At 38.8% G+C, this 14,107-nt stretch overlaps 1 pseudogene; it reads left to right on the plus strand.

The window, feature by feature from the left end:
* Positions 1-893: 893 nt before the first annotated feature.
* On the plus strand, positions 894-3,197 carry LOC129557291 (coenzyme Q-binding protein COQ10 homolog B, mitochondrial pseudogene; annotated as a pseudogene).
* Positions 3,198-14,107: the final 10,910 nt, after the last annotated feature.

Genomic DNA, 14,107 nt, shown 5'->3' on the forward strand with positions numbered 1-14,107 from the left:
CCTGTCCATCACCAACTCCCGGAGGTCACTCAAACTCATGTCCTTCGAGTCGGTGATGCCATCCAGCCATCTCATTCTCTGTCGTCCCCTTCTCCTGCCCCCAAATCTTCCCAGCATCAGAGTCTTTTCCAATGAGTCAACTCTTCGCATGTATTGTATTGGTGGCCAAAGTATTGTAGTTTTCTTTAGCATCAGTCCTTCCAAAGAACACCCAGGACTGATCTTTAGAATGGACTGGTTGGACCTCCTTGCAGTCCAAGGGACTCTCAAGGGTCTTCTCCAGCACCACAATTCAAAAGCATCAATTCTTCGGCAATCAGCTTTCTTCACAGTCCAACTCTCACATCCATACGTGACCACTGGAAAAACCATAGCCTTGACTAGACGGACCTTTGTTGGCAAAGTATTATCTCTGCTTTTTAATATTCTATCTAGGTTGGTCATAACTTTCCTTCGAAGGAGTAAGCGTCTTTTAATTTCATGGCAGCAGTCACCATCTGCAGTGATTTTGGAGCCCAGACTTTTTAAGTCTGACACTGTTTCCACTGTTTCCCCATCTATTTCCCATGAAGTGATGGGACCAGATGCCATGATCTTAGTTTTCTGAATGTTGAGCTTTAAGCCAACTTTTTCACTCTCCTCTTTCACTTTCATCAAGAGGCTTTTGAGTTCCTCTTCACTTTCTGCCATAAGGGTGGTATCATCTGCATATCTGAGGTTATTGATATTTCTCCCAGCAATCTTGATTCCAGTTTGTGTGTCTTCCAGCCCAGCATTTCTCTGAAAATACGCTATATCATTTCCCATGCAAAGCTATGGAGCTTGGATTTTATTCTTTTTAGCTTTTTTCTTTCTCAGTTCTGTGATTAAGTCAGAGAGAATGACCATCTTGGCTAGGTCTCCCTGTCTCTTTCTAGCTTGCTTGTGTTTGAAAACTTTTTCCTCCTTTCTTTTTATTTTTAATGCTTATGTGTTTGTCTGATCCTCCTTGAGGTTGAGCCCAGAAATCTTCTATCTCACTCCTATTACCAGTGCAGCTCCACTGGGATGGCCTGAGCTATGTGGTTCTCTGCAGTGACTCTCACATCTTATGTGTCAGCTAAGAATAACTGCATGTTTGTCTTTGGGATACTAAAATACATGGATCTCTAATACTGGTTGTTATTTTAGTTCCAATAACTTAATTTTATATTTTGATCATTTGGGCTAAGAAGAATAACAAGCCTTACATTTTCTAAAATTTTAAAAAGGCACATAACTTGTAAAATTGTTATGAACAACCCCATGAGATTTGAGGGGCAGAGGTGAAGTGACATGGAGATTATTAGTCTGTTCATACTTAAGTATGAATTGAATTTTTTTTTCAACTCTGCCTGAGATTAGCTTTATTAAGTTGAATCATTTATAATGCTCAAGAACATGAACAGGTAAAGATAAATGTATTACAAAATATTAAGTTGCATTAGATGTATTAGGGTGCTTCAGTATGTTAGCTATTTGGGGATTTTTTTATGGATTATGTGTGTATAGCTGCTTTAATGGTCATCATGGCTGTTTTTAAAAAGCTGTTGCTTGTCTTAGAAGAGGGTAATGATGATTAGAGTCACTGTGTTCTAAAATATTATGACCACTAGGTGACAGTGGTTAGACAGAGGTTTTCAAGGTTAGGCCTAACGCAGAGTATTGCACGATTCTATTAGAACTTTTGCTTTTAAAAAAAAAGAATTTTGTGACAATGGGCATTTTTAAATATCTGCATACCAAAATTCTTGAGCAGTAAATAAAAAGAGGAGTAAAAGGGAAGAGTGGTAGGAGCATAGAAAGTACATTTATCTATTTTCTTTTCTGACCATCATAATTTTAGAAGACAGCATTGTCCTCTTCTGCCATGTAAGAGTACTGAGTCTTCCTTGTTCTAGTTTGACTTTTCTGTCAGTGTGACAAGCTGCCAAAATTTCACTTGTTGAAGTTCTAAGTCTCGCCAATTGCTGGTTTCAAAATTGAGAGTTTAGGATATCAGCAAAGATAATTGTGAATTTTCTGTTGTATGGCTGTTACTTTGTAATTGTATAAGAATCAAAAAGCCTTTGTCTAAATAGATTTAAAGTCTACTTTCCCACCATGAAAAACACAAGAAATATTCTTTCCCTCAGAGCTTTTAATAGACCAAAATTCACTTGCAAAGATGATAATTGGGGCCTGGTGCCAGCTTACTGGTGATGGGCTTCACTAAGATGATCATGGCAGCTCAGACAGGTAAGAGAGCCCAAAGGTGGTCTCGGGATGCCATCCAAAGTCAGTGCAGCCACCAGAACCCTGGCTCCAGCACAGTGCCTGTGAGGAATGTCAGTTATTTAGCTTCCTGTGGCATTCTGATGAGCAGAACTCTTCGACTACACACCTCAATTTTGCTTAAGAAGATACACGCAAGAACCTTCTTCAGAATTGCTGCACCGTTGATAAACAAAAGAAAAGAATATTCAGAAAGGAGAATTGTAGGTTATTCTATGCAGGAAATATATGATGGAATGGAGAATTACAAGCATTTTGTTCTTTGGTGCAAAAAATCAGATATAATATCAAGGAGATCTGAATACTGCAAAACACGACTAGAAATTGGATTTCCACCTGTATTGAAGTGCACTACATCAGTAGTAACCTTGGTGAAACCACATTTGGCGAAGGTATCCTGTACTGATGGGAAGCTCTTCAATCATTTGGAGACGTATTTGGCATTTTCACCCAGGTCTCCCTGGCTACCCAAGAATTTGTTCTTTGGATTTTTCAGTTTCTTTTGAATTTTGCTCACTTCTACACTCTCAGCTTGCCACAGTAGTTTTTCGATGAAGTTGTAAAGCAGATGGTGGCTGCCTTTGAAAGAAGAGCATGTAAGCTGTATGTTCCAGAAACAAACATACCTCGGGAATTGATGCTTCATGAAGTTCATCACATGTAAAGAAAAAATGAAATGGTCACCTCCTTGTATCTAGTTTATTCACTTTTAGAAAGTGCTTTCATCATTTGCTTTCAGAAGTCAGAAAGCATTTGTCAAACTCAGCTTTGATTATAAACCCATACCGTTGAAAATTTACACTTGGAATATGGAACCACATGTACATAGAATTCAAGTATAATTCAGAGAAGTATGTAAGTTAGCACATTTACAATAATAGGATGTCATCACTGTTGCTAGGATACTGACCACGCTTGAGCAGAAATTGAAACTGTAAATTTAAACCTTTTAATTATTACCTCGCCTGAAAGAGGTTGGTTGAGGTACTCATGCAGTGTGTACTGTATTAACCATGTCACATTTAAGTTATTAATTTCAGACTATTTATAATTTATTGCCTTAGGGCCTACCTCATGGCTTAGGATATTTGAGTAATAATCAGATATTTAAAGTAAAAACTGACTTAAAAATACTGTTAATGAAGGTTCCCTGGCACTTTTCTTATTTTTAAATTGTCCCTATAGATAGTAGTAGATAATTCAGTATTATACTAAGATTAACTTCCATATAAACAACAGTTATTGTTGTCTTTTGGTGAGTGATCCAGAGGGTTTTTTTGGTCCAGAGTTTTAAGCTACTTTTCTCATAGTTTGCACCCCTCACCTGATACTCTGACTGCTGTGTCAGTAATGCTGAATCCGTGTCAAATTTTGCCAGCAGCAGGCAATAGATCGAGATAAGTTGGTTGATGTGTCTGCAGCACCATGCATCCTTATTTTCTATTTATTGTGTGTGTTCACTTTCAATAATGTATTTCAAACTGATATTTTCATAAACAATCAGTGTAAGGACTGAAGTGGTAACTTAATAAAATTATTTTTTTTGTACAGTTAAAAAAAAGATGAGGGGGAACAGATGGTGGAGGAGTAGGTGGAGGTAGAATACATCTCTCTTCATGGAGACTTCAGGAATACACCTTCAGACACAGAAATGCACGCAGAACACCAGCTGAGAGCGTACAGGAGGATCAGCAGAAAAGCATATATAGAACCACGCAAAACTCAGTAGGACGAAGGAACTGGGGGAAAAACAGGAGTATTAGTAGGAGTGGACATATCCTCGGCAGGTGGGGGAACTGAGGCAGGGGTCTCATCCCCACAGCAGGGCAATTGTCTGAGTCAGAGGAGAAACATTTAAGTGAAGCAGCTGATCTGTGACAGCCTAAACAGAATGAGAATCAGACAGTCTTTGCCACAACCATACATACCCCGGACAGGAACATGGGTACCCTCGAAGGGGCAGCAGCTGGGAACTGGAGTTTAGGGATTGTGGAGCAAACCCAGTGCAAAGGCTGCTGTTGACTGCAGAGAGATGGATTAAAGGGATGTGAGTGGGGAGACTGTGGTGGGAAATGCCTGTGGAGTAAAGTCAGGCAGCCATGGATGCAAGGTGATACTGCTGAGTCACCCATAGGATGTAGAGCCATCACCATAGCCTCTCTCTCTCCACATGCCAGCATCAGCAGCTGAACAATAGAGAGGCTGGCTCATCAAACACCTGAGGCACCGAACTACAGAGTAGGACCCCAGCCAGGGTGCCCCTTCAAGTGCCTGATGCACCCATCTATGGCGTAGGACCCCAGTCAAGGGGGACCTTCTATGTGCCTGGCGTGTAAAACAACAGAGAAGGACCCCAGGCAAGGGATCCCTCTAAGTGCCTGACCAGGCAGAGCTATGGAGAAAGACTGGCCACAGAGCCCTCTGATAGCCAGCTACAAGAGGCTCGAGAAAAGACTGACAGGGCCATAACTACTGCAGTGGAGGTAGTCTGTGTCCCTGCACACTTTGTGCTGCCAGGGTCCCTGCAAGCCAAGCAACTGCACCACCTTCACGCTCAACTCTCACTGGGGCAGAGCTGCCACACACAAAATAATAATAATAATAAAGTCTTGTGTCTATGTGCACAGGGTCACTTTGGTCCTGTCCAGCTCTTTGCTGCCCTGTAGACTGTGGCCTGCCAGGCTTCTCTGTCAGAGAGGGGGGTTCTCCAGGCAAGAATACTGGAGCGCATTGGCCAAAACTAGTTGCCATACCTTTCTAGAGCACTGTATTTCCTGCTGCCCTAGCTGCCAACTCCCCTGAGTACCTGGTGCTGTCAGAACCCCTGCAACCCAAGAAGCTGCACCACCTCCACACCTGGCCCTCACTGGGGCAGACCCAAGCCCTCCACAGCAGCCTCAGGAGTTAAACCCCACTGGACGACCCACATGGAGAGGTGGAAATAAAACCACAGTTGAAACCCAGGGGCAGTGTGGCTAAGGAAGAAGACCCAAAACCTTCCACCAGCTGTACAAGCTTCAGATTAAATCCACACAATCAACTAGGCAAACTCTATGGAATATATAAAAGAACACTGAGAGCTCCCGCAAAAGAAAACACACCAGCTCTGATAGCTCTGAACATTGGAGGCAAGAACACACAGGAGTAGGACCAGATTAGAATCTCAGCAGCCCCCACAGCAGGTCCAGAGATCAGCACATGTTGGAGGGCATCCTAGCAAGGTGAGGTGGACTGTGATTTGCAATGCAAGAAGGGACTGGCAGCTGCTGCTGAAAAATATTTATTATTATTACTTTTTGACTTGACTGTAGATTTTTTTGGATTTTTTTCTCCCCTCCCCGCCCCTTGTAGTTGTCAATTCTGTTGGCACTAAGAAATCCAATTAAGCTTTTGAGCTTATTTTTTCCTTTCTGTTTCCTCAGTCACATTTTTTTATTGTCATAAACCTCTGCCTCTAGGTTGGACTTTTATAGTTCTATGGAGTTTTCCTCTTTTCTTCTTTTCTCTTTTTTTAATTTTAATTTTTAAGCCTATTATTATTTTTTCTACATTTATTCTTTTGTTTGCTTTTACTACTGTTATTTTCCCCTAGTAGTTAATCTTTAATGTATATAAATCTTTACCTCTATTTTACTTTGCATATCTATCCTTTCTTTCTTTTCTTTCTTTCCTTTCCACTCAATGTATTTGTTAGTTTTGTTTTCATTGCTTTATTCCCCACTTGGCACTTTGCATTACTTTTGTTTTCCAGTTTGTGCTTAAGTTAGTTTTGTTCTTAACTGGTAAATATAATTTTTGATTTCCGTTGTTCACCGGATCAATCTACTCTGCTTTATTTTTGTTGGACTGTTTTCACTTTTTTCATGGGTGTATGTGTACCTGTGTATATTCCATTATTTTAATTATTATTTGCCTGATTTTGTACATACCATTTGTCTAGGATTCGTCTTTGGTTTCTCGTTTTTGGATATTTGTTTCACTCTCCCATAATGCCATAACAAACCACTTGTGGAATCCTCGTTCCTGAACAGAGATCAAACCCTGAGCCTTTGGAGTGAGAGCACTGACTCCAAGACCCTAGACTGCTAGAGAACTAACCCTTGGGAGTATCAAATAGAACTCACACAAAGGAAACCACTTGAACACAAGACTCGGCATCAGTCAACCATCAGTAGCACCTTGTGCAGGATGCCTCATCTAAACAATAAACAAAACAAAAATACAAACCCAATCATCAGCAGACAGGAGTACCACCTCACTCAGCCTTGCTCATCAGAGGAAAAACAAACAAAAACTCAGCACAAATCTCACCCTATAGGAAGCTCACACAAACCACTGGACCAACCTTAGGAGGGCAGAAACCAAAAAGAATAAAGAATACAACCTTCTTCAAGGAAAGAATTCATCTTTCCTTAAAGCCTGGGAAAAGGAGACCTCAAACACAATAACTTTAAAAAAAATATGAAAAGGCAGAGAAATACTGCACAAATGAAGGAACAAACTAGAAGCCCAGAAGTCCAAATAAATGAAGAGGAAATAGGAAACTTACCTGAAAAAGAATTCAGAATAATGATAGTAAAGATGATCAAAAACCTTGAAAAACAGAATGGAGAAAATGCAAGAATCAATTAACAAAGATCTAGAAGAATTAAAGAATAAGCATACAAACAACACAATTACTGAAATTAAAAAATATTCTAGAAGGAATCAATAGCAGAATATCTAAAGCATAAGATTGGATCAGTGAGCTGAAAGATAAAATGATGGAAACAACTTCTGAAGAGCAGACTAAAGCAAAAAGAATGAAAAGAGGTGAGGACAGTCTCAGAGAACTCTGGGACCATATCAAATGCACCAACAGTCGAATTATACGGGTCCCAGAAGAAGAGAAAAAGAAAGTGTATGAGAAAATTTTTGAAAAGACTATACTTGAAAATTTCTCCACCATGGAAAAGGAAATAGGCAATCAAGTACAAGAGGCACAAAGAGTCCCATACAGGATAAACCCAAGGAGAAACATGCCAAGACATATACTAATCAAAATAACAAATACTAAACACAAAGAAAGAATATTAAAAGCAGTAAGGGAGAAGTGACAAGTAAAATACAAGGGAAACCCAGTATGCTTAACAGCTGATCTTTCAGCAGAAACTCTGCAGGCCAGAAGGGAATGGCAGGATATATTTAAAGTACTGAAAGGGAAAAATCTACAACCAAGATTACAGTACCTGGCAAGGATCTCATTCAAAATTGATGGAGAAATCAAAAGCTTTGCAGACAAGCAAAAGGTAACAGAACCAGCTTTATAACAAATGTCAAATGGACTTATATAGTCAAGAAATACAATAGAAGAAAAAAGATCTACAAAATCAACCCCAAACAATTAGAAAATGGCAATAGATACATATATATCAATAATTGCTTTAAATGTAAAAGGATTAAATGCTTCAACCAAAAGACACAGACTGGGTGAATGGATACAAAAACAAGACCCATATATATACTGTTTACAAGAAACCCACTTCAGACTTAAAGACACATATAGACTGAAAGTGATAGGTTGGAAAAATATATTCCGTGCAAATGGGGAGCAAAAGAAAGCTGGAGTAACAATCCTCATATCAGACAAAATAGACCTTAAAATAAAGAAGATTACAATAGACAAGGAAGGACACTACATAATGATCAAGGGATCAATCCAAGAAGACATAACAGTTGTAAATATCTATGCACCCACATAGTTCAGTTCAGTTCAGTTGCTCAGTTGTGTCCGACTCTTTGCATAGGAGCACATCAAAACATAGGACAAACACAAACAGACATAAGAAATTGACAGTAACACAATAATAGTAAGAGACTTAACACCCCACTCACACCAATGGACAGATCATCAAAACAGAAAATTAATAAGGAAACACAAGTCTTAAATGATACATTGATGAGATGGATCTCATTGATATCTTCAGGACATTCCATCCAAATACAGAAGAATACACCTTCTTCTCAAGTACACATGGAACATTCTCCAAGATAGACCACATCTTGGGTCACAAATCAAAATTCAGTAAATTTAAGAAAATTGAAATTGTATCAAGCATCTTCGACCACAATGTTATGAGACTAGATATCAATTACAAGAAAAAAACTAAGAAACACAAACACATGGAGATTAATCAACACTTTTCTAAATAACCAACGGGTTATTGAATAAATCAAAAGGGAAATAAAAAAATTTCTAGAAACAAGTGACCATGAAAACACGACAACTCAAAACCTTTGGGATGCAGCAAAAGCAGTTCTAAGAGGGAAGTTTATAGCAATACAATCCTACCTCAAGAAACAAGAAAAACATCAAATAGACAGCCTAACTTTACACCTAAAGCAACTGGAAAAAGAATAAGAAAAAAAAATTAGTAGAAGGAAAGAAATCATAAAGATCCGAGCAGAAATAAATGACAAAGAAATGAAAGAAACAATAGTAGATTAATAAAACTAAAAGCTGGCTCTTTGAGAAGATAAACAAAATTGACAAAACCTTAGCCCAACTCATCAAGAAAAAAAGAGAAGAATCAAATCAACAAAATTAGAAATGAAAAGGGAGAGGTTACAACAGACAAAAAAGTATTATAAGAGACTGAAATGGACAGATTCTTAGAAAAGTTCTATCTTCCAAGACAGAACCAAGAAAAATAGAAATTATGAACAGCCCAATTATAAGCACTGTAATTGAAGCTGTGATCAAAAAAACCTCCCAAAAAACAAAAGCCCAGGACCTTCACAGGAGAATTCTATCAAACATTTAGAGAAGAGCTGATGCCTATCTTTCTAAAATTAAAAAAAAAAAAAAATGCAGAGGAAGAAACACTTCCAAACTCATTCTACAAGGCCACCATCACCCTGATACCAAAACCAGACAAAGACAACACAGAAAAGAAACTACAGGCCAGTATCACCGATGAACACAGATGCAACAATCCTCAAAAGAATTTTAGCAAACAGAATTCAGCAACACATCGAAAAGCTCATACACCATGATCAAGTTGGGTTTATTCCAGGGATGCAAGGATTCTTCAATATACGCAAATCAGTCAATGTGATGCACCATATTAACAAATTGAAAGATAAAAACCATATGATCAACTCAATAGATGCAGAAAAATTCTTTGACAAAATTCAGCACCTACTTATGATTAAAGCTGTTCAAAAAATGGGCATAGAAGGAAACTACCTCAACATAGTAAAGACTATATATGATAAGCTTACAGCAAACATTATTCTAAATGGTGAAAACTGAAAGCATTCCCCCTAAGATCAGGAAGAAAACAAGGGTGTCCACTTTTGCCACTATTTTTCAACATACTTCCAGAAGTCCTAGCTACAGCAGCCAGAGAAGAAAAAGAAATAAAAGGAATCCAGATCGGAAAAGAAGTAAAGCTCTCACTGTTTGCAGATGACAGGATACTGTACATAAAAAACCCTAAAGAGAGTATCAGAAAATTACTAGAGATAATCAGTGAATTTAGCAAAGTTGCAGGATACAAAATCAATACACAGAAATCACTTGCATTTCTATATACTAACAATGAAAAATCAGAAAGAGAAATTAAGGAATCAGTCCCATTCACCATTGCAACAAAAAGAAATTAAATATCTAGGCATACACTTACCTAAGGAGACAAAAGAACTGTACACAGAAAATTGTAAGACACTGATGAAAGAAATCAAAGATGATATAAACAGATGGAGAGTTACTCCATGTTCCTGGGTAGGAAGAATCAATATTGTGAAAATGACTATACTACCAATGCAACTACAGATTCAATGCAAACCCTATCAAATTACCAATGACATTTTTCACAGAACTAGAACAAAAAACAATTCATATGGAAACACAAAAGACCCTAATAGCCAAACCAGTCTTGAGAAAGAAGAATGGAGCTGGAGGAATCAACTTTCCTGACTTCAGCTTATACTACAAACTACAGTCATCAAGACAGTATCGTATTGGCACAGAAACAGAAATATAGACCAATGGAACAAGATAGAAAGCCCAGAAATAAACCCATGCCCCTGTGAGTACCTTATTTTTGACAAAGGAGACATGAATATAGAATGGGGCAAAGGCAGACTCTTCCATAAATGGTGCTTCAAAAATTGGACAGCTACATGTAAAAAAATGAAATTAGAACACTTCATAACACCATACACAAAGATAAACTCAAAAAAGATTAAAGACCTAAATATAAGACCAGAAACTATAAAACTCTTAGAGGAAAACATAGGCAGAACACTTGATGACATAAATCAAAGCAAGATCCTCTGTGGCCCACCTCCTAGAGTAATGGAAATAAAAACAAAATAAACAAGTGGGACCTGATTAAAGTTAAAAGCTTTTGCACAGCAAAGGAAATTATAAGCAAGGTGAGAAGACACCCCTCAGAATGGGTGAAAATAATAGCAAATGAAACAACTGACAAAGGATTGATTTCCAAAATATACAAGCAGCTCACAGAACTCAATGCCAGAAAAACAACCCAATCAAAAAGTGGGAAGAAGACTTAAACAGACATTTCTGCAAAGAAGACATACAGATGGCTAACAAACACATGAAAAGATGCTCAATGTTGCTCATTATTAGAGAAATGCAAATCAAAACTGCAATGAGATATCACCTCACACTGGTCAGAATGGCCATCATCAAAAAGTCTACAAACAATAAATGCTGGAAAGGGTGTGGAGAAAAGGGAACACTCTTGCACTGTTGGTGGGAATGTAATTTGATACAGACACTATGGAAGACGGTATGGAGATTCCTTTAAAAACTAGGAATAAAACCACCATGTGATCCAGCAATCCCACTCCTAGGCATGTAACCTGAGGAAACCAAAACTGAAAAAGACACATGTATCCCATTGTTCATTGCAGCACTATTGACAATAGCTAGAACATGCAAGCAACCTAGATATCCATCGACAGATAAATGGCTAAAGAAGTTGTGGTACATATACACAATGGAATATTACTCAGCCATCCAAAGGAAGGCATTTGAGTCAGTTCTGATGAGGTGGATGAACCTAGAACCTATTATACAGAGTGAAGTGAGTCAGAAAGAGAAAGATAAATATCATATTCTGATGCATATATACAGAATCTAGAAATATGGTACTGAAAAATTTATTTTTAAGGATAGCAGTGGAAAACAGACATAGAGAATAGACATATGGACATGGGGCGAAGGGAGGAGAGGGTGAGATGTATGGAAAGAGTAACATGGAAACTTACATTACCGTATGTTAAATAAACAGCCAAAGGGCATTTGCTGTATGGCTCAGGAAACTCAAACAGGGTCTCTCTGTATCAATCTAGAGGAGTGGGAAGGGGCAGGAGATGGGAGGTAGGTTCAAAAGGGAGGAGATATATGTATAACTATGGCTGATTTATGTTGAGATTTGACAGAAAGCAACAAAATTCTATAAAGCAATTATCCTTCAATTAAAAAAATTAAAAAAAGATCCACATAGTCAAAGTTATGGTTTTTCCAGCAGTCATGTATGGATGTGAGTTCAGTTCAGTTCAATTCAGTTCAGTCGCTCAGTCGTGTCCGACTCTCCGCGACCCCATGAACCACAGCACGCCAGGCCTCCCTGTCCATCACCAACTCCCAGAGTTCACTCAAACTCGTGTCCATCGAGTCTGTGATGCCATCCAGCCATCTCATTCTCTGTCGTCCCCTTCTCCTCCTGCCCCCAATCCCTCCCAGCATCAGAGTCTTTTCCAGTTAGACCATAAAGAAGGCTGAGTGCCAAAGAACGGATGCTTTCAAATCGTGGTGCTGAAGAAGAGTTCAGAGTTCTCTGAACAGCAAGGAGGTCAAACCAGTCAGTCCTAAAGGAAATCAGTCCTGAATATTCATTGGAAAGACTGATGCTGAAGGTTTGGCCACCGGATGTGAAGAGCCGACTCATTGAAAAAAACCTAAAATGCTGGGAAAGATTGAGGGCAGGAGGAGAAGTGGGAAACACAGCATGAGATGGTCAGAAGGCATGACTGACTCAATGGGCAGGAACAGACTCCGGGAGACGGTGAGGGAAAGGGAAGTCCAGCTACAGTCCGTGGGGTTGCAGAGTCCAGCTTGATGACTGAACAGCAGCATACTCCCGTGCACACATGCAGACACAATTGAAACATTGTGGAGTGCATTTACGCTAAATGAATAAATCAGAAAAACAAATGCTGCATGATCTCGCTTATATGTGCAGTCTAAAAAACAAAATCAAACCCATAAATACAGAGAATAGAGAGTAGAGATTGGTGGTTTCCAGCTGTGGGGGTGGCAAAAATGAGTGAAGGTGATCAAAAGGTACGAACTCCAGTTATAAATAAGTCAAAGGGATGTAACATAGAGCATGATGACTATTGTTAATACTTTGTTGTATATTTGAGAGTTGCTGAAAGAGTAAATCTTAAAAGTTCTATCACAAGAAAAATTTACTATGTGGTGATGGATATTAAGTAAGTGATCATTTCACTGAACACACACGCATAAAGATTACAATCACTCTGGAAAACAGTTTGTCACTTTCTTATAAAACTGAATATACAGTCACCCATCAATTGCACCCTTTGGACATTTATTCCAGCTAAATGAGAATTTATGTTCACACAAACACCTTTAAGTGAATGTTCATAGCAGTTTTATTTGTGATAGCCAAAACAAATCAATCCAGATGTTGTTCAATAGGTGAAATGTTACACTATATCAGAAGCACTAGTCATAAGTAAAAATGGACAAACTAAAATTCCAATTTCTAGTTCTGATAATAAGGAGCTTAGAAGTTGCCACTCCATCCTAACAATAAATAAAAAACTGAAGAGACTGAAAATGCAAAAACTATTCTTGGATCCATAAGACAATGGGAGAACAAATCGCTGCCTGTCCTCAAGATTAGAGACACAGACAGATGAATTCAGAAAGTCTCAACTTAGGAGAGTAGAGACTCGTGAGTAGAAACTTCCTTATTCATGAATACTGAACTGTAATCGATGAATTGCAGGAGGCTCAGTGTGAACAACTTTGAGAGTTAAAAACTCCAGAAAGATCAAATCTTTGGAGAGTTTCCATAGTTTCATGAGATTCACCACTAGGAGCTTGACCAAGCTCTTACAGTAAATCCTGGGGGGAAATGTGTTTCTGACCTGGAGTTGAGTGGGTGGACCATTTTGAAGTACACCAGAGCATCCTGTTCTTCACAAGTCCTACTCTTAGAAGAAACTAGCTAACTGGAGCCTGATTTTCTGGGGTATTAACAGCCTAACTGATCTGGGGGAAGGGAAATAACCATGCAAAGTCGATCCAGTCGTGTCCGACTCTTGAAGCCCTCTAGGATCTTCCGTCCATGGGATTTTCTAGGCGAGAATACTGGAATGGGTTTCCTCTCCAAGCAAATGGAATTCCCATGCTTTTTCTATGATTCAACAAATGTTGGCAATGAAGAGAGAAATGAACCAACATGTTTTTCTGGCAGGTTCAAATCTGCAACTCTCAAGCCTCAACCATGGGCATATACCTCTTTTGCCATCAGACCCCCAATTCGCAGGTTCATAAAAACATGTTGCCCTATATTTTCAGAGCTTTGTAAAGACACTCCTAGGAAGCACTGTACCATTCCATGAGAAAAAAAATGTCAGGGGATACTGTTCTGTGAGTATTGACTGCCATTCTTTGTTGTTACTCTGATTAGGTACTGTCAGATGACTTCCCAGCAAGAAGTCGGAAGCATGCTTTTTGTTTCAGAAAACTCAAAATCATGACCAA

The sequence above is a fragment of the Moschus berezovskii genome, chromosome 7, assembly GCF_049115385.1.
Source record: "Moschus berezovskii isolate FMDL1 chromosome 7, NW_MosBer_1.0, whole genome shotgun sequence".
NCBI classification, from domain to species: Eukaryota; Metazoa; Chordata; class Mammalia; order Artiodactyla; family Moschidae; genus Moschus; species Moschus berezovskii.